Raw genomic sequence first — 25,017 nt, 5'->3', positions numbered from 1 at the left:
CAATATATGTACTTTCAGCTTGGGCGCAATATTTAAAGGTTTGTTATAAAACTCTTTTATTTGGAGCTTATTACACAGCTCAAACCCCAGCTGTGTAGCCTGACTTGTTAGTATTTCTTTTTCTTATTCTAAACAATGAAAAGCCACTTCCCAAAGAACTGTGATGTACAATATTTCTGTAATCTTAATATCATTTTCTTTCAGCCACAGACTTTGTGTGTCCTCTTGCTTTTCTGGGATAAAATTTTCAGAGGAACAAAATCCCTAAAAAAGTAATTAATCATCTGGTTCTGGTTACGCAAATGGCCCAATTCTGTGACCTTCAAACTTCCCCCCCCCCCCCCAAAGAAAGCAATAAGAATGTAAAGCACAGAGAGACAGATTTTTAGAGGTATTGAGGCTCTGACTCCCACTGACTGTTAAAACAATCTCATCCTCAGCGCTTCACAGAATATGTGCTATGCCATACATCAGTGGGCCCTTAGTTTCATCCTGCATTTTTATTTCCTCTTATTGATAGATGCAAATCCTTAATTTTACTTTTACATTCTTCGCTTGTAATTTAAGCAAACTTTCAAGTAGAGTTTGAAAATTCCTGATTGTCAGATTAAAATTTGCAAATCAACATTTACCAAGGACTTCTTGAGAGTTGCACACATTGCTTGTGAACTGAAGTTCAGTAGCAATGCATTATACAGCACTTCATACACAACTGATTTTCCTAGTTGACAAAAGCTAATGATCATTTGCATACAGCGTTTATCTGCTACACAGGTTTTCACTTCAATAGGTTGCTGATGGACATCACTAATGCACTATGTAGCAGAGTGGCTAACTTTCCGTTAGATGACCCACAGAAAAACATCACCAGACAATGTTGTTCTCCAGGAGGACAAGTTCTGCGAGTGATTCACTCACCAGTGATTACAACGATTCTACCAGGCCCATATTTGGTTCCAGCAAGGTGAAGCTTTCAGCTCAGCTCCACAGAGAGGATTCAGACAGTACCAAGGCAGCCTGCAGCCATTACCAGCCATGACCTTGGCACAGGAGCCAGGTTTAACTGCTGGTGAGCCAAACTGCTTGCTTTCCAAGAGCAGCGATAGGAAAATGTATTTCCTTCCCCCCCCCAAAAAAAAATTGCTCACATCCAAACACTAAGCATTTTGCATGAGAAGAGAGATTTTCAAGTAGTCCTGCTCCCTGAGTACCCTGGTTCCAGAAAGCCCTGACTACTGAAGGAGAAATGGGACTCAATTCAATATGTTCTCGGGGAACTTCAAGATTTTGTGAATTTATATTTTCCAATGCGAAAACATGGAATCACCATCAGTGTGGTGCTACGTTGAAAAGTGCAGAGTTGTAATTATTTCTGTTGAAATTAGACACCAAAGTATTGGGGGAAAAAATGAGTTGACGTGCCTGTTTGCCTTTCTGGGGAATTCAGTACTTTTTAAGAATCTGGTTTCTATAAATTCTAATCAAAATCAAGGCCTCATACCCAATTAACAGTTCCTGACCCACAAAGTTTTAAAAGAGTGAAAAATTCTACACTAGAAGACCAATCTAAACTTTTTAGACTAGTCTAAATTAGACTTAGATAAGAATTTCTGTTCACCATTTCCTCAACGGGGAATTGAAATATAGGTACTGTAAGTCACATACTAAAGGATCACATGGGAATTGACTGACAGGAGCAAGAGTCAAACTTAGATCTTCTGTGTCTCAAATTAGTCCCTTTGCTGCAAGACTATGTTTCAAATTTCAACCTACTGCTACGAACTAACTGATCTTCCAGTGCAGTTCTACATATCCTCTCAATAACTGCTCAATCTGCAGTAATAAGTTTTTAAAATTCATTAATGGTTATGGTATAAAGCAGTCCCCTTAAATCCCATTACTGCTGTGTAAACCCTATACTGCTCTCATGTGTACTTGCTCCTGAACCAAGGGGGTTTTGTGCACAAGAGACACAGGGTGTATGAAAGCAGGATGAGACCAATAGTGTTATAATTGTGTATTGTGCAACGCATTCCTTTTCTGCTTTTTTTCCCTGAATATTCCCTAGTGAATTCAGGAAAAGCTAAATTACCCCTTTGGGAAAGTGTGTATATATATTAAAAAAAAATCTCCCCTTAAAGTGTAGCATGCATCTTCCCTCCAGATGTCCATATCATTCTCCAGTCGATCTGTAGATTCTTCTTTGGCAGTGCTAGGCCTGTGCTTTCTCAGAAGTTGTAGCATGCTTGAGTGCTGGTGGCTGCCTTATTGTTTATATGATTAGTCGCTCTTGCACTATTTTAAGGAGGTGAAGTATAATTTTTGTAAATTTTAGATAAAGTTCACTAATTTTCTGATGAATGATGCTGACCAGTTATCTGGCTATTTGCATTTTCTACTGTATTTTCTCCAGAATTTGAAAAGCATTCAGAATGAACAAAAGCTTTTTTTTCCTTTCTTTTTTTTTTTTTTTTTTTTTTTTTTTTTTTTTTTTTTTTTGAGGAGGAGGCGAGCTGTTGTAATAAAGCTAACAAAACTCTAGCTGAACTACAGCTTTATTATAAAGCTTGTGACAAGTTCTGGGATCTAAGCCAAAGTCAAACCAAATGTACAGTTTACGAGGGTGAAAGGTTTTACTGGCCAGTCTGGTTCTCTTCCAAAATGCCTTCATTTCACATGTAAACGCTAATAGAAACAAACAGTGGTAGTACCATTAACTTCTATTTTTGCCTCACCACCTCCATGTCGTGCAATAAACCAAAGAAAGAAATCACAAGTAGAAAATCAGGGAGGGGGGGAAAAGCAGGAGAAAGAAGAATGAAATGAAACTCCGTTAGATCCCTCTCTCTGAATTCCATCTGGCCCACTGAGACTTCCTCAGAATTATTGGCAAAATGTGTTATTATTTTGGGAGGAGAAGCGGAAGGTAAAGGAAGGAAAGGGGAGGGCTCAGGCTAACTCAAAAAGATCCATAATTATAAAAAGCTGCTTTTTTGTTCCTTCTAAGCTTTGTTTTTCTTCACAACACTAAGCCAGCATAGTGGGAAGCACATCGATTCATTTGTACATACCTGATCATCATTTTGTGATGAGCCCCAATTTCCCCTTCTTGGTTCTGTTTAAGACAAAACTCTTTCTGAAGTCTATGGGAGTTGTGTCTAAATAAGCCACAACACGAAGCAGGAGCCTCCCAGGGCCTCCTTGCTCACTGTGACATTATGCACACAGCATGTCTATGAAAAAGCATGCTTTGCACTAGTCTTCCCACATCCTTCTCTGTTTCAGCTCCTATCCATTTGTTTGTTTCCTGCTCTGATTGTATCTTGTAATAAACCCAAGACTGATAGCTCCTTAAGGCAGTGGCTTTCCATTTGCTATGCGTTTACGGTATACTTCTGCCAAAAGTACATCCTTATGCCAAGGTTATATATCAGTGCTTGAATGCGATATATTTTTAATTTCAGAGCTATATTAAGTAATTGTAAGTAATCGCATGATTACTGGCAATTAGATTTTTCCTATATTTAAACTGCTTGCACTCCCACTGACTTCCCTGTATGCAAAGCTGGTGCTGAGACTGCAACACGTCTCACTCCTCGGGCCATACCAACACGGCTTTTGCTCAGCACAGTCATTTTCCCCCGAGGAGCAGTAAACATGGAGAACTATGCATTCTGCTCCTTTGGAGGAATGGTGGTTAAAACATTTATAAGCACTACACACAATCAAGTTAGCAAGACAGGGAAGTTTCCGTTTGTCCCTGTGCTGTAACTGCAGAGCACAGGAACTCTTGAATTAGCATTTGCTTTGTTTTTTCATGAATAAACTAATTGATTCATCTCATCTATCTGGAGTCCTGCATTTGCAGAAACCTGAGTCTAGAGATATAAAAGATGTTGAAGCACGTTGGATCCTGATCTCTTAACTCTGGGAATTACTATAATGCAGTACTCACATATGTACAATGACACACAATAAATACAGTGACAATCAGGTTCACAGAGGAGTTGTGCTGCTTCATCCTTGCTCTAACTGATTTTATTTCTTTCTCCCTGGATGCAGTCAGCAGCATAGTTTAGAGTACCTTTTCCTGGAAATGGAGGGAATCTGACAAAACTATGCTTTCAGCAAAGTACCAGAATATACTTTGTGACAGGAATTCAATTTTAAATCAAAACAAAATGGGAAGCTCTTCTTTACTGACATGCCCTCATCTTGCCTTCCTTAGTGTTAAGCTATTAAGTACGTGGCATTTTGTTTGCAGAATGGTTATGTCATCTTAAAAAAACTTCATTAAATCATTCAGCAGCCTGTTAGAGAACTTAACATAAGCTGTAAAATTATTGGTGGGGTCTTTGTATTGAAGACACTTCACAACACGTCTCTAGGCACAAACATGCATTAAGGCACGATTGCACTTACTACCCCGATGTTCATACTGCTCTGAATCCTTGTGTAGTTTCATAACACATGCAGGATGTCTCATGGCTGACTCACGTTATGTCCACACTGCAATCAGGATGTGCAATTCCTAAAGATGTTTCTTTGGAAGCTTTAATAGACCTAGCCCAAATAGTTACCAAATGTGGCTAGTCTGAAACCGGGCAGTGTCTCTGTCAGAGGGGTTTGTGCCTCTGACTTTTTAGGACACTTGCACCTCTAGAAGAGGCCTTTTCCTCTCCTGTACATGAATTTGCAGAATCTAGTTAGGAACTGTTAAATGTGTAGGCTACGACATATACAAGGGAGAGAACAAGCAAGGGCAAATGGGAACAACAGGACCTTCTAAAATCACTGTTGCATGCAACATTTCTTTTTGTTGTTGTTTTCACAAGTTATCCTCTAACAAAAAAATAAAACAGCATACCGGTCTTTGCTGAACATGATCACTTTGGGTTTGATACATGCAACTGACAGACTCCACATAAACTAACTTAATTTAATTTAGTCCAGATATGGCCTGTACCTGATGCAGACTTACTCATGATCACTTTCCATATAACTCACAGGCATACTATGTTACAAGGACGAACTTCATTTTTCACAATGTCCTCTGGTGCAATTATGACATAAAAATAGCTAGGAATCAGCAGCAGGCATACCTTCAGTGCCAGTCTCATTTGCCACTCTGCTAGAGTGGATTAACTCAATAATAGTAAATGACCCAAGGCAGGATGAAAGCAATGCTTGGGAAATAAAAAAAAAAAAAATACCATGGATGGCCCAGCAGAAGCAGAAATTCACTTGTTGACTCACTCATTGATTAACTCTCAGATTGCCCAGCGGCAACCTGGAAAAGAATGTTGTAGTGAAACCTCATAGCTCAGTGCAAAAGTGAGGAAGAGAAAGCATACACATTGCTGCAAAAGTTATTTGTTAATAAATATATTTTAACACTGCCACAGATGTACAACTAAATTTTCATGTCAACCCCCAATTAAACAGTGGTAACACAACAAGAGTTCAAGTTTATGGTGGTTTGGTTTGGTGTTTTTTTCCCCTTCTTTGTTTAGTCATTGTTTGAAATTGGCCAAGGAGCTGAGATAATTTCGAATCTGGACAGGGTGAATGGGTAAAGCCAGTCTCGCTTCTACTTCTGACTTGCAAAGGGTGCAACTTAACTATTTACATCCAACTTCCCTTGAAGGAAAACTGGACTGGCCATAGTGGATCAGACCCAAACCATACAGAGTTTAGCACCAGATTTTTGAAGGCTAGAAATACCAGACCACTCGGGACAGTTTAAGAGCTCACAAATAGGCAAGGTGGCGGGGAGGGATATAATTTTCTTCCTTTCCAGCCCACCCCAGCACTGATTTCAGCAAAATATGCTCAGATCTTGAGATGAGCTTAATGCTGCTGTAGTTACATTATTGTTGATACCGGAGTTAGTTCAACTAACAGCAGGTTGGCATGCTGTTTGCTGTAATCGTGCTTTTGAACGATGGTGTAAATTCCCTCCTTAATAACTCAACAGTGGTCCAAGCCCCCAACAGAATCCTTATCCTACCCACTGGTATTATAATTGCAGATATGGTCGTTACTGATTTAAACAGCTAGAGTTCAGGCTTTCCCTGCTCCAAGGGAGCATGTTCCTTGCAGGACTGAGGATTCATTAACCCTCTGCTTATACTCTCCTGGGAGTTAATGAATCTTGTATTCCCTTTCTACACAGTAAGTTTTAACAGAATTATTCACCTCTAACTCTTCTGGCTAGGAAGGTAAGAAATGTCTTTTTGAACTCTTACTCTGTGTCAATATCTGCTATACAAAAGATAGATGGGAATAGATTGCTGTACTACAACTTGGGTGAGAAACACCTGAATTTAGAGAAACACACTTATCAAGGAGGTAAATTTTCCGAAGCAGCCCTCTCTTCTGCATATTTTCTGGCTGACCTGTGATTCTCAAGAGCCTTTTACTGAGTAAAGCCACTCTCTACCAAATAGTGCTCATAAGTATTTGATTTTGGTGTGTAAATATGACCCTGTGAGCCAAATGATTAAATTCCTTAATGGATATGGACCAAACAGCTCTTGCCTGTCTGCTCAGAAGGGATCTAATTTGCTTTAATTAAAAAAAAAATAAAATATGTCTCCATTAGCTCTCCTGGGACTTGCCTATGGTTACTAAACTAGGCTTTCTATATAGACCTATCTATGCGTATATTTCCTGCTCAATATGAGGTACATGATTGTGTTCTAAAAAAAAAAAAGTTCCATTTCAGTGTTACAGTGGCAAGAGGGTACTATTGCAGCATCTTTCCCTGCTTAGAAGACAACTCAGGCTCCACTTTTAAAGGGACCGACAATCCATACCTCTGCTTGAATTCACTGTGAGTGACAGAAATCCAGATTAGTGTTTTTCTAATTCTGTAAGACATACAGAAAAAAAAAAATATTGAAATATGGGCACTCCGTCCAGGTGTCAAAATATTAATGTCCTGTTCATTCAGTTTGTTCATGTTACCTTTTTGTCTTGGGCAGCTCAACTCTTCCAGCCTACTGCAACACTTTAGCAACAGTGCTGAATTCCTAAAACTTTTGCTGTTTCTGCATTCCATTGCCCCATGAGCACATGATGCCAACAGTATCCTCAGGATGCAACAAAAAATGTTTGAACAGCATGGCATCCCACAATCTTGTCTCATTAAGGAACCTGGGCAGATATTAAAAGCAAACTGATGCCAGAACCCAGTTCTGTTCGTTAAGAACAGGCTAAAGGTAAACCAGAAAGACTGAAAAAAGAGAAAGTAATAAGGAATTAAAAGGACAAGGGACCAATACTCAGTCTGAAGCAGTCAGCTTAGTGAGTATGGAAAATTTTCTTTCAAGGTTTTGTTTAAATAAACCTGAGAGATAAATTTCTTGGGGGGAGGGGTGTGTGTGGAAATCCTGTTTATCAACATTCATCTTTCTTCTTTTTTACCTCAAGGAGACACTCTTCATCTCCCCAGAGCATCAGTCCAATTGGCTGGTTATTTCAGTTCTGTGGATATTCTGCTGATTGCTATAATGTAGATTCCCATGCCAGATACTTGAGGTAATTAGCTTGTGGGCTGCTAGTGTCAGACTTGTTTAGTGCGAGAAAAATAGCTGACAACAAATCATCACTGTGTGAGATCTTGATTATTGTTTGGATGCAAACAGCAACATGCTGGCACCGCCTTACAAGTGTTTTCAATCACAGAAGGGTGTTCTAATGCTAACACAATGATGCTGGCTCTTTTTAGTAGAAAGGAGTTGAATCATTGATGGCCCCTAGTCTTGCACACTTACTTGCTATTTATTCAAACTTCATTTACGTAATCCTGTCTTCTCATGTAAGGCCATAGGGTTGAGGGCCCAGATCCTCAGTTTTTAAAGGAGTCTCTAATAACCAGTTGCCAGAATACAGGGATGGATGACCACTGAGCACACTAGACATGCTATACAGTGAGCCTATACTCACACATATGTTCCATACATGCATTTCATTGCACAAATTGCAGGTTGAACAAATACAAGAGATGTCCTTTATGCGTGTCTCTCCAACCTATTACCTCTTTCCATGCTGCTTAGTTTCCACCAAAAGTGCCACTGTTCTTTTGAAGAAAATATGTATTGCTCACTGCAATTATCCTTGCTTTTGATCTGCCCTCTATAGAGGTAAGAAGTACATCAGAGTTTCATTCCCCATGAGGCAAAGTGTAGATGAGAGATGCTCAAAGTTTGCAAGGTACAGGATTCAAATGGCAGTACAAGGCAAGAATTTTCTGCCATTCATGCCTTTGCAATGTTTCCAACTTCGAGGTGAATTTTGGAAAGGCATGGTGTTTTAGATAACAGTAAAGTGTTTTGATTCTGCAGTGTTAAGGTCAAGGAGATAAGCACAAAGGCATATATTTGCTTTTGCACTTCGGTCTGGACACCTCTGCAGAAGTTGGTGGTTGTCTCCCTTTAAGAGTTGTGATATCCAGATTGCAGACAGTAACCTGGCTGAAGTGTTGGTTAGAAAAGCGACAATTATGACCTGAAATATTGTGTAAATTATTTTTTTTCCTGCTTCATTAAGATATCCTGTTGAAATACGGACTTTCATCTTTGTTCCCCTCATATCATTCCATTATTTTAGTAACAGAAACTATCCAAGCTTCTAATGAAATGCACTAGCACCAAGACAATCTCAGTGTCTGCAATAGAATTATATGGAAAACGTGGTTCTTCCCTGTATACTTTCCACCAGTGTTCTGCAACTTCCGTGGTCTAATCAGGAAAACAAAGGGAGGTTGTGGGTCTGAACCTAGAATCAGAAACCTATCTGAGTCAGGATATAAAAAAAAAAGCCACAACTTAAATCTCTGAGGATACTCCAATGACCTATTTTGACCTTAGGAAAAGTTGCTTCTGAATCATCAAACCTCAGTAGCTTGATAGCTGTAGAATTAAGGTATAGATAAAGGAGGTTCTGTGCTTTGCAAACTTGCACAAGCAGCAACAAGCAACTCTAGCCATATAATTAGCTTCTTTATATGTAATTAGTACAATACATAATTTGGAAGTCTTGGAGTTAATTATACAATGTGCATGCCTAAATTTAATCTATGGGTAGCAATTTGTGCATTGTGTTGTATACCTTGAATCTGTAAACAGAAAACAGTTTTTGGTGATGAAGCGTATCTGTAAGTATGTAAACAGACTGGAAAGGAGACATGGGATTCTTCTGCATATCTTTTAGGGGAAGCAGATAAGGGCAGATTTTATGAGATGTGGAAATGCAATGCAAAATTAAATGCAACTATCAACCTATTCTTATTACACTCAAAGATATAGAAAAGCTAGAACAAAAGGGCAATGAGCATGATAATTTTACCAGTGCCTTGTTTGAAAAGATCCTGATATAGATCCTTTAGAAATTGCAATATTAACCAGACTCTCAACGTCCCTTGTTAATATTTAAGCCTCATAGATAACTCAAAATATAATCCCAAATTCAGTCTCTTCATCCTGAATGAAATAAGGATGCTCATTTAAAAGATTAATCATGTATTTTCAAGTTACATTCCTCCTAAAACATAACCATTTCAGCTCAGGAAGGGTGCATCCAGATTGCTAAACAGTACCACGGGGTAAATCTATGTCTTCAAATCACTTGGAAATTTGTGGGGAAAGTCAAGAGCTGGGGAATTCAGAGGGGTATGAATTATTAACTGCAAACACTCATTCTATCAGTTTCATTAGATTACAAGGATGTAGCCAAACAGATGTGACCAGACAGCTGGACAGGGGAAAAGGAGAATTTTTTTAAATACCAGTTTGTCAAATGCACCTTCTGGAGTGATTTTCTATTGCACGGTATGATTGCTTGTGCCAGCTCATCCCTGGGACCACTCAAAGGTGTCTGAAAAAGAAGTTGGTGGTTCCAAACTAGTTTCCAAGACCCATATTATAAAAAGGGCTTAATAAGCTGTGAGAACAAAATAGTGAGGGACTCTAAGCCTTGAAAGCGATCCTTGCAAGTCAGGACAGTGTCAGGTGCTACACTGAACGTGTTAAATCCAGTGATAGAAAACTTTGTGGAAATATTTGTTCAGGAACAGCACAAAACCAAGCCAGCTAAAAAAGCATCACATATCAACTGCTCAGAGCACAAAAGGGAGATGGGGACCAGTGTCTGTTACTAGTTACAGCATATAAAGCAGCGTAAATCACCATGATAATTCCTATGAGACTACGAAAATTTGATTAAGTCAAAGTTTTAAAGTGGTAATAAATATAATGGCACAGAATGTAACCACTGTCTAATCATTCCTTAAAAATAGAAATCTCCTACACTGAAATAAGAGCACAATACAATTCAACACCTACTTAAAACAGCCATTAGGCAGAAATTCTTGTGTGATAGCTGCAGCTCTATCAGCCAGAAAAGTTGCAATTTAGCTAAATAATTTCCTTTAATTAAACAAAGAAACCTATCAAATTCACATGCTGCTTCTTAAGATGCCAGATCTGCACTTTAGGACAAGCACTTTTTGGGCCGGACACACTTTGTGCGTTTTCAGACCATTACATTTCTTCCAAGTAATGCGTCTGCAGTCTAGTCTGCCTTTTTTTTTTTTTTTTTTTTAATAAGTAAACTGGACAGGTATATGCTTTTTAAGCTCAGGCCACAAAAAGGGCAAACCATTTTTATCATTTGAAGCCATAATGCTTCGGACTGTGTCGAAGTCCAGAGTTTATTCTGAAGAACTCTGTTTAACTTCTTCCTCTTGTACTTTTGGGAGGAATGAGAAATAAACAGAAAAGTTGTATGTAAGCTTACCCAGGAAAGGAATGGAGAGCTGTTACTGTTTGGAATTTATTGATGAGGGTAAGATAACCATGCTCAGTCTGGATCTAAATTAATGTTAGGCACAGGGATTGAGAGCGAACTAAAGACAGCGTTTGGATTCCCTTGCACAGAAAGCTGTTGAGATTTAGCTGTAGTAGTGTTAATTATACATCCTACTCAAAGCTGAGGCTTTCCAGTGCTGAAACACACATACACTCTGCTCTGAAAGGAGAATCTGGAAATAAGCAATAACCTGTCATATTTCTGAGGCTGGGTTTCTGCAGTGAGAGAGAAACTTTGTTGGTCAGTTGGTATAGTCAGAAGAAAAATCCACAAATGCATTTTCAAGATTTAGTAGAGATTTCTAGCATTTTCTCACTAAAAACCCTATTTATTCCTATCCTAACGATAACTGATGCATCTGAGTCCAGAGAGAATTGCCCAAATGCTTTAGAGACTGAACTTTAATCCCTCTCTGCTAAGTGTGCAGTGTGTGTATCTATTTTTCTGTACATTACAGGATCAAGGACCTGAGCAGTCAGCAAGTTAAGCATTATCCTTTGTTCTGGTGATGAGCATAGGAGCTTTATACAAATTCATACCATAGATGCTTCCCCAGGCTGGGAATTTCCTCCTCACCACATAAGTTGACAAGTCAGGTAAAGAGTCATGCAGCATATTAAGTGTTTCATGCATGTAAGCAGAAGGGTTTGAAATAAAATGTTAGTATAATACATTTAGAATTAGGGATAACCTCCCACTCTCCTCCCCACGACTGCTGACGGAGGCTTTCCGCATACACAGGAAGGGGGGGACAACAGGCTGCTCAGTGCAGAATTCCTGTAACTCAGGTCAGTGTTAAAGATGACTTCTGACTAAATAGCTGAGAGTGGGCAGCCATCACACCTTTCATTCTGAAACAGCCACCCTCTTCAGGTTTCTTTTCCTTTACGGTCTAAATTGCCATGGCCATGACTGGAAAAAGAATGACTGGGCCTGAACTTTTAGATGCAATTTAGTTACAACGATTCAAAGACATTTTAAAAAGGATTCTCCAAAAGACATTATAAAGACTGTGTACACAGAAATAAAGAATCAAATTTGTAAGTTTTGCTTACATCAAACATTCAGCAACCTACAACAGCAGTCACGATAACTAAATTATTTTCCTTCGCAGTGAAATGCTCCTAAGGGAACAGCTGTGGGGGGGAACAAAACCCAAACCCACCTATTTTCTGTGACTTAATTATTTTTTTTTAAGCAATCTTTAACTGTTGCTGTGCCTGGCCTGTTTTTACAACTGGAGTCTGCAAGTGTTCACAGGGTTGGGTTTTACTGGCAAACATATCAGCAGAAAACAGTTTGGGGGAGGGGGAGAGTGGCAGACGTGGCTTTCCAGAACTGAAGGTTTCGTTTGCATCCTCCAGCCTGCATGCCAGAGCTGCATGCACACACATGTAGGCAGAGAGCAGCTACACAGCGCAGCTTTTATTTCCAGAACTTGGTACTTGCTCATCAGTGTAAAATACTACCCCCAAATCAATTTTCTCACCAAACATCCTGAACCTAACCAAAATGTATCAGATAAATTATTCGCTGTTTCATTATTCGCTCAACTCTACTTATGTGGGTGTGCTCCCACCAGCATTTTGAAAGTCAACCCAAATAATGGAGCCTACCTATGAGCACAATGTGAGTTAATGATTCACAAAACACAGTTTTGAATTCAGTAACAAGTGTGTTTTTTAAAAACTGCTTTCTAGCCTCACACTGAAGCAGATTAACATAAAATGTCCCTATCTACCTAACAAAGAATATTTTGACACTAACTTTGACAGACTTTCTAAAATCAGTTTTACTGTTGGCCACTATCCAAGGCAGCAGGACTGTACAACTGGTCCAGTTTCTCTCCACACCAAATTTCCAACTTCACATGTGCACCCATAACAGATCTCTTCAGTATGAAGTTCTTACTGGTTTCAGTCCAGAAAAGGTATGACCACATATCCCTGACAGTATAATTATAGTTTCTAAGCAATTTAGGCTGAAGATATTAATTCTTTGACTTCTACTGCCAGGTGTCACTAAGGCCCAAGCACTGCTAGGTACCTGCTGATGCCAAGAATGACTTTAGCCCACAACAAACGTCATGGACTATTTTGGGTACTTTCAATACGTCCTCAGACCAGCCAGCTTTTAATGTGACATTCTTCATGACGTGCACCTCACCTCTGGACTGGTTTGAAAGAACCAGAAGCAAAATCCAGTAAGGCAACAGTATCTCAAGGCAGGAAGCACTAGAAATGTTGCAGGAAAGCTTCACCTGAGAGAATTCCCTCTCAAGCTTCAGAGCAAAAGAACATGCTGGTAAACTTGCCAAACCAAAACTAGCTGATACATTTCTTTGCATAAATACCTCTTTATCCCTAGTTTGGTAGACCTTGTTCACCTAGGTCAAATATGAACAGATGAAATGCAGATGATTTAGCCTCTACAGCTACTGACATTGACTCATAGACAGTCATTTTGCTTCATTAAAAACCCCAAAGATAGTATTTATCTCCAGGGCACAATATAGTCCATACAGCCTACAAAAAGGAGAATGTGTTCTCTGCCCCTTACTTCTAAGTTATTTGATTCCCAAGGAGCTCACTGGATAGCGTATAATAAATAGTACAAAAAGGGCATTTATTATGAAAACATTTGATGAGAGGAAATAAGATGATATCTATATGTCTAAGATCCTTAAGTTGCATATAAAGTTACGAACAAGAAGCCTGGATGGCAGTCAGAACTCTACTCATCCTTCTCAAGAATATTAAAAGCCAACTTCTTCCCTGATAGCATCAACGATCAAAAGCCATAAACAATCAGGCTTTCTATGCTAATGATTGCACTGAAATACTTCCTTAAGCAGTTTAACCAATTAGAAGGAGCACCAGCCATTAAAAGGAATCTTAATAATGGATTAGTTATTCAGAATCCTTTAAAAGAACCATGTAGTTTTTGATCTCATGTATCACTTGTTTTTCTTGAGACTTCAGCTGTTTTTCTGTTTTTTAAAATAATAAAACCCTTCCCAAACTCTTAGAAGGTATGAACCTACCAGCCTTCCTGCCTTTATTTTTATTAGCTTAATTTGTGAATTGCTGAAAGTTAATATATTTGTCGTTCACACATGAAAAAGACGAGTTGAAATTTTAGGTAATACAAGTCTCTCTCTGTGAGCTCTAAGGCAAAGGATTTCAAATTGCTATGAACTGGCAAGGACAGAGAAAAACCTTTTAAAATGAAATCATATTTCTGTAATTAGATTTCATTAAGAAGCAGCGTCAGGGTTAAAGTCTGTTTGAAATAACACAAAAATCTTTCAATAAAAAGTTACTGTGTTTTATTCAAATGGGAGTGGAGAAATGGGGATAGTTTATGGTTCAGGAATATATTTCCTGCAACATGTTTAGTAGGAAGATCATTCTTAGCTAAACATGTCCTCCAGTACTGATTAGATTAATACTTGGCAAAATTTGGTCATCATACATTACGCTAACAGAAAGTCATACTCAGCTGTGAACTCTGTTTAGGCCATATGTTGAGCAATCAGCACTGCAGTGCAGGAGGATATGTTGAGTAACTCCATGGTCAGTTCAGAATTAGCAGGAGCATCACGTATGTTATTGTTACCAGAAGCAATGCAGACTGTTTAGAGGGTGTGCAATTCCTGTCAGCTTTTATAGCTTCAGAGTTAAGGAAAAAAAAAAAAAAAAAACAGCTTCATCTTTGTTCCTCATTTATATGGCGTGATTTTTTTTTAATGTGAAAAAAAATAACGCTGAAACACACAACAGGTTTGGTCAGGGGTTTTGTCTGGAGGGCTTCCTGACCTGTTTCTGCTGTGTCCAAGTTCACCTGCCAGAGACCGGCCTCATCTCTGGCACAACAGGGAGTGCTGCCTCCCAGCTGGGCCTGCAGCAGCCGCCCGAATGCACCTCCTCCGCTCCACTGCAAAGTCCAGCTTAAGCCACTTGTACACACTCCATTAAACCAGGTGGAACACGTTAGTCAGGCCTAGCTTGGAAAACTACCCATGAAGTCCTACATGACAGCTATAGAACTGGTGACTAGTGAGTCACAAGTCTCCTAAAGCAACATTGCTTTCCAAAGAGAACTTAACTCTTGCTCAGCCAGGCTGCAAGGTATGTTTTGAAGGCAGTCTGGCTAAGTACTTGTGGGGCCACGCTCTGTATTGGTTCCTACTCGTTTCAGCCTTCTGATGGCCTTCACATTAACCTACAGAGCACTCAGCCGAAAGGCAATGCCCTTCTAACAAGTCTGCTCAGGCTCTGGGTAGAGAACGAAATCATGGAACCATACACCTTTTTTTTTTTGGCAACTTTTTCTTTGGTCACAAAAAAAAAAAAGAGGTATTTTGAAGTTGAAACTTCTTGGGGGTTACATACCACTCATAACGCTAACACCCATACATAAACACAAGCACACATACTCCTGCCTTTAAAGCGGGTCGGTTTTATCTCAGAGCAGAAGAGGAATGTTTAGGAAAACATGAACTTTTTGCAGGTTAGAAAAGTATTTCCCACACAGCTCTAGCCTTAGTAATGGGAGGCCTCCAATGGTATTTAATATTTCAAACAATTTTGGTTTCAATTAAATTAATAGAAGGGAAAATAAAAAAGAAAGGGCTGGGAGGGGGGTAATTTTTTCCTATCCTGAGGGAAAATTCAATTACTTAAATTGTTCTTTTGCAGAGGAATGAAACAATTGCTGCAGAGAGAACATTGGAAAATGTCATCCAATCTGCTTCTGAAATGCAGTTTATGCAACGAAGCACCATTTGTGTGGATTCCACTAATTTACTCCAATTTAAAACAGCAGCCAGACTCCAGTTTTGGTGTTACTTGAAAACTATTAGAATTATTAACAGCCAGGGCTAGTTGCTGATGTGTCCTGCTCCCCTGCACCCCTCCCCTTCCCAGAAGGGCCTAAATGTTTTAGAGACATAAAATAGTGAGGCCTATTCATGAGGCAGCTCAAGCATTTAGGTCCATTCCTCAGAGGCAGGCTAGGCCCACAGGTTCCTGTGGCGTCGCAGGAGCTGCCTTGGAAGGCTAAGCCCCAGTGGCTGAGCTTAGAGTTATAAAATACAAGATTACCTACAGTCTTTCAGAGTAAAGGTGTAGAGAAAGATACAACGCAGCTTTCCAAAGATGGATGCTTAAGATGGATGGAAAGATGGATGCTTTGTCCATGCAACCGCTATTGGGTATCACAGTACAACAGCATTTAACACCAAAGCATCATTAGCTACAACTGAAGGACGTGGTCTAAATATGATCCTTGACTTCCTACAGACTCTGGCAGATCTCACCTTGGGATTCTGTGGATAATTTTGCAACTGTCTTCTGGAAAACTTACACACAATAAAAGTCTTTTCAGAGAGATGATTCACTTTCTCTCCCCTTGCTTTCAGCAACAATTCTGTTTGTAGCTAGTAGGAAAAGTAAGTGCTAGGAACCGATATCCAGCAGTCAGGATTGTTACCCCAGAACATATGAGTGAATAGTGTTTCGAAGAGACAGCAAATGAAAGCCAAGAAAGTAAATGCTGTAGCCAACATCTTCCAAAACATTACTGCCTTCAGCTCATTTTTGCATTATACATGCTTGTTCTATCGCAGCTACTGCTTTCTGGAAATTACGGCTGATAAGATAAACTCCTGAGTGAAAAGTCTTGAAATGGCCTCAAAGAACTCTGAAAAATTTAGATCACTGGAAGCCTTCAGATTTTGGAAAAATAATCTAGTTTTCACTAAACCAGTATCCATCCCTTTCATTCTATAGGTGAGCAAATGCATGTCACCGAATTCAACTATAAACACAGCCATTAATTTCATTAGTTTCACTAGGCTTTGTCCTCTGCTCATCTGAAGCAGTACATTTGTGATGACAACCCTGTGCTATTAAGTGAATCTCACATTCACACTGAGAGTGCCAGAGCGCTTTTAAAGTCTTGACTCTGTTTTTTTCTACTTCTGTCATAAGTCTGCCTGGCAAAAAAAAAAAAAAAAAAAAAAAAAAAAAAATGCAGCTGGAAAGGGCATGTTCACTTTTAGAAGTCAATAAAAGAGAGGGAGTGTGGAAGAGAAACTCTTTAACATTGCTCAAGAAAATACTTTTCAGTCAAACTCCAGCAGCGTACTGCCTAATTCCTGTCTGCAGCAGCCCAGCTAAAGCTGCCTGCGCTCAGGGGCGATTGGCAGTCTGCTCCGGGTTCCTGCACAGCACTGCTAATCTCCACTAATACTCTCCCATGCTTCATTTAATTTCAGTCTCAGGGCTCTTTTTCAAATTCTTCATCAAATCTTAAAAACCAATGCCTTCATTGTTTAGGATTCCTTTACCCTGACAAGGCTGACCTCAGATATCCTCTCCTCTTTCCTGCTCTAACTCAGGCAGTCCACTTACTCATTCATATGGTAACCACACATAATGGCCTCCACATTAATTAAGTAATTTTGGTTCTTTAAGGTACTACAGAGGGGTTTTCAATCTCCCAGTGCCTTTCAGGCCAATTGAACTCTTTTTTTTGTTGTTGTTGAGCAGGCCAGAGAGTACATGGAAGAAGAGCCAAGGAGAACATGTTCGTGCTCTCTCTGGGCCATTCCTTTCATGCTGCTTCAGGGTTAGGCCAAAACAACATCAGCAAGTCTAATTTGCCCCAGCAGCGGATGGGAAATGACTAAAAACCCTGCAGATTAATTTGTGTCAGATGTATGCTTTAAAGCAAGTGAGAGCAAGAGAGAATGACAGAGCATTTACAGAAAAACATGCTCTTGCTGTGGGACTTAGAAGGGCCCTCTTGTTTCAGATTTCTTGGAAGATGAGTTGCCCCAAGAAAAAGAATCGGTAGACCCAAAGTTGCTCCCTGATGGCCAGATGTGATCACCCAGCTGTGGTGTCCTGATGGGAGGAGTCCTGAAGCAGCCTATGGAAACCCACCAGCTGTAATAGGTGCTACTCAGTGCAACTTAGTAGGGAACAACAGAATTTTGACTTTTTTTTTTTTCCCTCTTTTTTTTTTTCCCCCCTATATACAGCTAACATGAGCATGACTGGCAGTGGTTAGACCTCTTACTGCTATTCTCAGCAAGGCCAAGGACAGTTATCTCTGTGCCCAATCTCTCTGGTTAATGGTGTTGCAATATTGGGGACGAGTCACGTGTGAAGCTACCACTGTGCAGTAACTGTTCTGTTGCTAAATAAAGCTGACTTAATTTTGTACTTTCTTAGAACTCATATCCAGTCTGATCTGCCCACCACATCTAAAAAGCATTTGTTTACTTTTTAGGCAGCTATGCTGTTTAGTTCTCAGATGACTGCCTCAAAAATTCTAAGGAAGCTCAAAATAAGCCCCATAAAAGAAGTGCAGCTTTAACCTGGACTCATCTCTGGTGAGAGCTAGTGCTTCAAAAGCTTTGAGTCTCACCCCGCATTCACACCATTCCTAATCTTTGTCAGATCATTATTACGGGACAGAAAAAATAATACCCAAATCCTACCCAAAATCTGAATCCTGATCTGATTTGACAGCATAAACCTAACTGTAAAAACTTTCAAAAGACCAAAAGCCCCAATCTAAAAAGAAAGCAAAGAAGTTTTGTGGAATTAGACCTTAAATCTTGATTTTGAAACAGACTAGCACCTAAGAGCCTATGTCACAACTTTCAGCACGATGTCAGATATAGTTAATACAGCATTTAATGTTGATTCAGTTATACCGGTACTCTGAGCAGTATCACCTATTTCAATCTAGAAAGGAAATAGCAGTATAGGGAAGCAAGAACATAGGATGTCTTTATATCTATAAATGTGGTTGTACTGGGATGTTTTTCAATAAAAACACATACCAGTAACTTAAATGGTTGCACTGGTGCCAGATCTTCTATAGGAGACCAAGAGTCTCAGAAGTCTTAGATGTCTATATCACACCAGTTTCACTACAATTTTGGCAGGTAACAGCGTTTCCAGGCCCACATGTAAGCACCAGATCACATCTGAGAGAGAAGGTCTTAAGTTACTTGAGCATTTTGAAAATATTATTTTTTAAGGCTGATGAAATGTATAAGAATTGGCAAGTTAAAAAATAAAGCAGTCCTCCTCAAAGAAATGGAATCGAACAAAGCCATTCTGAAGATACAATAACAAAAGGAAAGAGAAATCTGTATTAATGCTGATTATATTGGCAAGTCTTCTCTGTCCATAACCCATACTTGTGGAAAATGGTAACAAGAGCTATAGCAATACATATAATGCTGTCTGAGCATTTTTTATCTGAGACAAAACTATGCTGTTATCTTCATGTATACAAGAACAAACTGAGTCCTGGAGAAGATAAATTCAATAATATCTAGATTCTTAGTTCCCTGATTTACGTCCCACTAGAAGTTTACAAACTTTCAGTGGAGGGAGAAAGGGAGTTTCCTTATTTTATCTGATCCATGGGAAAACCTCAGGTTCATTGATACTGTCTATCAGTTTTAGGGTGCCTAGTGCTGGAAAGAAGAGAGGCAGCCTCAGCCTACAGATAACTGATTTGACTGATCTCTCAGTTTGTGCACCACACATTCACAGCAGTGCTAGCTCCAGGTCAGGAGAGCAGCTCAAATACACGGCCAAGGGTTTGCAGGACAGCGAGTCTGCTCAGCCTGGAGCAGCTTTAACAGCCAGGGAACCACATTGCTGCTTCATGCCATGGCAGAACAAGTCTAGAAGTCACAAAACCTATCTTCTGGCTATGCTGTCAGAAACGCAGCTGTGTGCCCATGATAGTAGGAACCCAGTCCAGAACTAACCTTTCTGGCATCAAAGCCTCAATCATCTATCCCAGGCCAAACACACAAGATTTGAGAAAGTGCCATCAGCATTTCCCTCTCCTTATCTGAGCTGCTCTCCTGTCCAGATTAGGATCACTCCTATTGCTCATCTTAGGCTGGGGGAGCAGTTTCAGCAAGGGCTCTGGAGCATTTGATCCTCCAAGACAAGCAAGATTAAACAAAGCTCATGTCAGACACTAGTTCTGTGAGACTTTCCTGATCTGTGCCCCATCTAAGCCCAAACTTCTGGACAGTACCAAAAATACAATTGCAACAGTCTTTTTTGAGAGCAGAGCTCATGACTGTGGTATGAGGAGCCATGAAGACTGGTAGGGTCATCTTGTATGGTAAGAAGATTGTACATGAGGAAGGTGATCTGAATGATGATTGCAGTACTCTCTGCGTTCCTCCTGCCATGAAGTCCTTCAGCCCCCTTAAAAGTCTGCATCTGTTGCCAATGACTAACCATCACTATCAGAAAGACTTTAGTATTTCATGACTTAGATATCTGAAAGGCAGTAGAATCTCAGCTAATTACTGATCATTACTATTATAACATCTGCATTATATTTTTTTTAATAAGAAGAACAGAAATAATTATGGTTACAGATAGCTTAAAACTCTATAGCCTTGAACAGCTGCTTGTACATGTTTCCTCATTTTATTCTACATTTATTTATCCTTTGAATTCATGAAGCACCTAAACACTGTTGTTTGCATACTTACCAATACAGATTTCTGCCATGAATAAACACAAAGTGAAAACTAACAAATTGCTTATCAGCAAGGTACATTTGTTCTGCATTTTCAAAAATATCTGCAGAAATCTGAAAGGCAGAAATCAGATCCCTGGAAAACAGTTTGTCACGGCTAATTCTTTAAAAAGAAAAAACCCACATGTATTTAAGAAGGCTAGGAAACTGCTATAATGTTTGCTGTAAGTCTCAAAGATCTAATTTTAAGAGAATTCAGCTAAGGATTGTGCATTCTTAACAATTCTGAATAATCAGATCCTGATTGTCTGAAATCAATTATTATGAAATATTAGACCCTAAAATGTATTCACAGGCTTTACACAAATGCCTGATATTTCTCTCTCCTTGTTTTTAGTTTTAGACTCTGTCCACTGTTCACATTTCTGGGCATTAGTACACATTTGATTTTACTTCCCCTTATGTTCAAATATTTAGGTGCTGAGCCAACCTGTGGCCTCAGCTGTGCTAATGTAAACCAAGCAACTCTATTCACTTGAGTGAGTTTCCATTAGCAAAGGCGTAAGCAAGACTTGGCTCTCACACCTGATGTGCCTTAGCACTGTAATAATCTCATGCCGAGATCTCAGAAACAGAAATACTCAAGTGTTCACTGTGCTAAATATGTGTCTAAGTCCATTCCTGCTCAGGCTTTTACTGAAGCACCATTTAAGAATTGTTTGGCAAAAAAAGAGCTAGATACTTTGACCTAAGTTTCTAAATTTACCATTTGACTGTATATTTTTCTTTAGATGTGCTGTGACTCACACATGCATTCACTTGCAATCTGTGTACACAGTGAATAGATATACACATTTCACATGACCAGCCCCGTTTGCTTTCTGTGTAAAACAGAAGAGGTCACCGTATCTGAAACAAACCTGAACTTGAAGCAGAGTAATAAGTAACTTTAATGCAAACAAATCAAGCAGTCTTGCCCTGAAGTCAGTTGATTTTCCTCACTGAACCCCTGCGAATGAGCTAAGTGGGAAAAGGAGAGCATCTACTTTTGGGAAGCCAAAGTGGAGCTTTTAGTCTGACAAATTCAAACCTGCCCAGGACTCACCCTGCCTTACCAGGGGACCCCACTTCTCCCTCCCCAACACCGGCCTGCTCCAGCAATCTCCAAGCTCTGGGGAAGGAGGGGAGAAGTTTCTTACGCAGAGAAAGAGTTTATAGCTTACCAGCTGCGTGAACAAACTCAGACTTATTGGGCTTCTGTGAACTGGGCTAAATCAATGAAACATCAGAGCTCAAACTTGATGCTTTATTTCCTTCAGTCTGAGGTTCTGCTCACTATAAACGTGATCTGGAACAGCACATGTGAGACTGTGAAGCAAAAAAGAAATGAAAACAGAATGTGATTGTACGTGAGATCAGTTCCATGCTGATGTGATAATACGTTCAAAATTCTCATTTCTGTAGAAAGCTGACCACAGGCACTTCATCAATCAGTATTTCGATTTGTAATGTGTTCCGTATGGTTCTCTGTCATTACTTAATGGGGAACATCCCTTCTGAAAACATCTGACTCGGAGCTCTGCATGGAGAGAGCTGCTCATGTTTCAACCACGTTTCCCAGAAACTGAACACTCAGCAACATATTCATTTTAGTGACAGCCACCACTAATGAGAAACAGCCATGCATTCATTGACTCTTTTACAACCCAAAGAATTTTATATTAACAACAAAAAAAATTTCTCAGATTCATTTACATGACAACTGAATCTCTAGAATCTTAATTTTAAACATCCTAAAGCTCATACCGAATTGGTGTTTGTATTTCTCCTTTCCTACATCTTAGAGCTTCTCACTATTTTTCATCTCTAGTTAGGCCAGTTGTTCTGACATGTGTTCTGCATATTAGAAACAGGAAGCTGGGGCATGAATTGGAGGGTTTATCAGAAGCTGAGAGCTAGCAAAAAAATAAAAATAAAAATCAGTAAGTCCATCAGAAGTAAAAGGTTCACACAACAGTCAGTGATTGAGTTGGATCAGAAAGACCTAAAGAAAGCAATTAGAAGAGCTAAGACATTTTATTGGAGAGCTAAATTATTTTCCTGCATCAGTTTTCTTTGCTCGGAACATCAGGGGATTACTAATCTCAAACCTTCTTGTTGGGTTTTTTTGGTTGGTTGGTTTTGTAATAAAGAGGAACAGCTATCCAAGATTTTGAATTGCCAATATATGAAACAAAAAACCCTACCAGACCCAAAAAGCATACAAATTGTGAAGAAAGTAAAATTTTAGACTGCAGGAAAACAACCACTGTTCCAGAAGACTGGAGGTAGCAAGCGCTGTACCTTTATTTAGAAAAGTTTCTACTGGTTATTCAGGACATTACTTTGAAATGGTCATTAAAAGCAAAATAATAAAACAGCTGGATGTTCAGTATGCCACAGAGTCTAATCAGCAGGATTTCTGCAGAGAAAACCTGTGTCTCACTAATCTGCTAAGAATTATTTAAATCTACCAACAACATACTGACAAAGGATAATTTATTTTCATAATGAACCTGATAGAGACAAAGCAGGATACCAGGCAAGACATAGCTATGGTAAGAACGAGAGTAGCAACTCTCCCAGTTCACAGGTGGTTTACTCCCAGGGACATCAGCAGGATTCATTCCAGAAGTAAATGCTTAGAAATGGAAGGAAGAGTCTTACAACTGCTTAAATTTATGTTATGATCTTCATCAAGGCAACATATAAAGAATTTTAAAGAAAATTTTAAAAGAGCATTTCAATTAATAGTATTTTACCAGCTAATTAAGTCAAGGTCAGAGTTGAAAAGTCAACTCATATGCTAAGTTCAAAGCATGATTAATTAGCACTTCTCATTTTTTAAAACACACTTCACAGAAGTGTATTATGTTTCATTACACTAAGAAAGTTTACATTTGCATCCTAAATTCACTGTTATTAAGACTCTGGTCCCTCCAGAACCTCAGTTTAGCTTGAGCAGCTCAAACTTTTCACTTCACTACAGAAGCCAATGATGATCTTGGATATTGGTGAAAGAAGAAAGAAATGAAACCCTAAACCCACCAGTGACACATACGCCCACCAACTTTTGTTAGATTACTTACCAGATCCAAGTGGCAGCAACAGAAACTCCATCTGCTGGGATAGTGATCACTGAAATAAAAAAACTCTTTGAAAATACATGGTGTGAGAATCTGAGTCTCTGAAAAAAGCACACCTAAGGCAAGGGCAGTGATAAGTGGGATCAGAAAGTTTCGAACACTTTGAAATACAAGAGAGAACAAAGTTAGACATTAAAAATCCTACTATCTGAAGCAAGGCATTTAGAAGATGAGGAACGTATTGTAAATAAAAACTAAAAGAAAGTAGCTAATTCAGAGAAAGGGTTTAAACAGAGCTCAAAGAATTTTGAGCAGAATTTGCAGGTTTACATAAAGGACAGTTATTGAGCTTCAAGACATGACAGGTATCATTTTACAGAAGAAAAAATGGCAGATGCTTTAAAAAAAAATTAAGAGATTTGTTGATAGATTTCTGGAAGCAAAGCCAAGGAAATAGGAATGTGAACGTTGTAATGCATAAGCAAAGCACACAGCACCCTGAGCCCAAGCACCAAGACCAGGTATCAGTACAGGTAGCCCTGGCAGGAAGGAGAGTGAAGCAACAAGGCACGTGTTAAGTATAAGGCTAATCCAGGTAACCAGCTTGCAGGTGCAAAAAATAAGGTTGAAATGTTTTCTCAAAAGAAGAAGCTGATTGGAGGTACATCTGAAAATTACTTTTAGTGTGTGCCTCACTACACTGCTTATCACTCAGATTATTCTCTTGACCTTTTAGCTGACTTCATTCAGAAAGTGCATATGTGTGCTCTGTTGAACTCAATCTTTTTTGTTTTGTCTCATCCTTAGCTGTCACAGAATGGCTTTTCCACCTGGTAAAGAGCTTGTAGGCTTTATGCACACCTTGTACCTGTGGGTTGTTTTGGTGTGTTTCCCAAAGATGTCGTCAGAGGTAAACTTCAACAACTACATGTGTTTAGGAGTATTTCCTTCTAAACACTCACATATTTATCTCTGAAAAACAATTTATGCCAGATCTGATGCTGGCTAAATTTTGAACTGAAACTTTCAGAGATGTTCCATTTCTCCCAATATGTTAAAGCTGTCTGCGATGCATCAACCGCATTTCCGCTGTTTGGAACCCAAAAAGTGTTGCAGTGGCAGCAAAAGGGCTGCTGCTACCAATGTCCTACCTGACCTGGTGCAAACATGAAGGTTATCCCAATCCTCCTGCGGTGATAGGGAGCAAGGTAGAAGCATTGGGCCATGCATGTGCATAGTACTTGTCTATCTGAGAGAAATGAATCAAACCTTAGTATACAAAAAGGTTGTAAAAGTGGGATGAATCGTCAACTGGTTTAGTTACATTAATAATTGTTCAGCTAGCTTGCTCAGATGTAACCCAGCTCCCATTTCTTTTGAGAGAATTAAAAAGGCTACACATATGTATGTAGGAATTTCTAAATAAACATGTTATCTTGCTTTTTCTTGGATTCCTGCATTGAGGTTAAATGTAATAATACTG

General features: G+C 39.3%; 1 long non-coding RNA gene across 2 annotated transcripts in view; it reads left to right on the top strand.

Annotated features, from left to right (window-relative positions):
- Positions 1 to 25,017, top strand: part of LOC142601086 (uncharacterized) — a 52,051-nt gene that overhangs the window by 13,335 nt on the left and 13,699 nt on the right. The window contains exon 3 of one of the 2 annotated variants that reach the window (XR_012834684.1): positions 889 to 1,002. The exons of the other annotated variant lie outside the window; for it this stretch is intronic. This is a non-coding gene — a long non-coding RNA (uncharacterized LOC142601086). Of the gene's footprint in view, positions 1 to 888; positions 1,003 to 25,017 lie in introns of those variants that run through there. 2 annotated transcript variants of the gene reach the window in all.

Source organism: Balearica regulorum, chromosome 3 (genome assembly GCF_011004875.1).
Source record: "Balearica regulorum gibbericeps isolate bBalReg1 chromosome 3, bBalReg1.pri, whole genome shotgun sequence".
In the NCBI taxonomy this organism is placed as follows: Eukaryota; Metazoa; Chordata; class Aves; order Gruiformes; family Gruidae; genus Balearica; species Balearica regulorum.
This window is presented reverse-complemented; position numbering and strand designations above follow the sequence as displayed.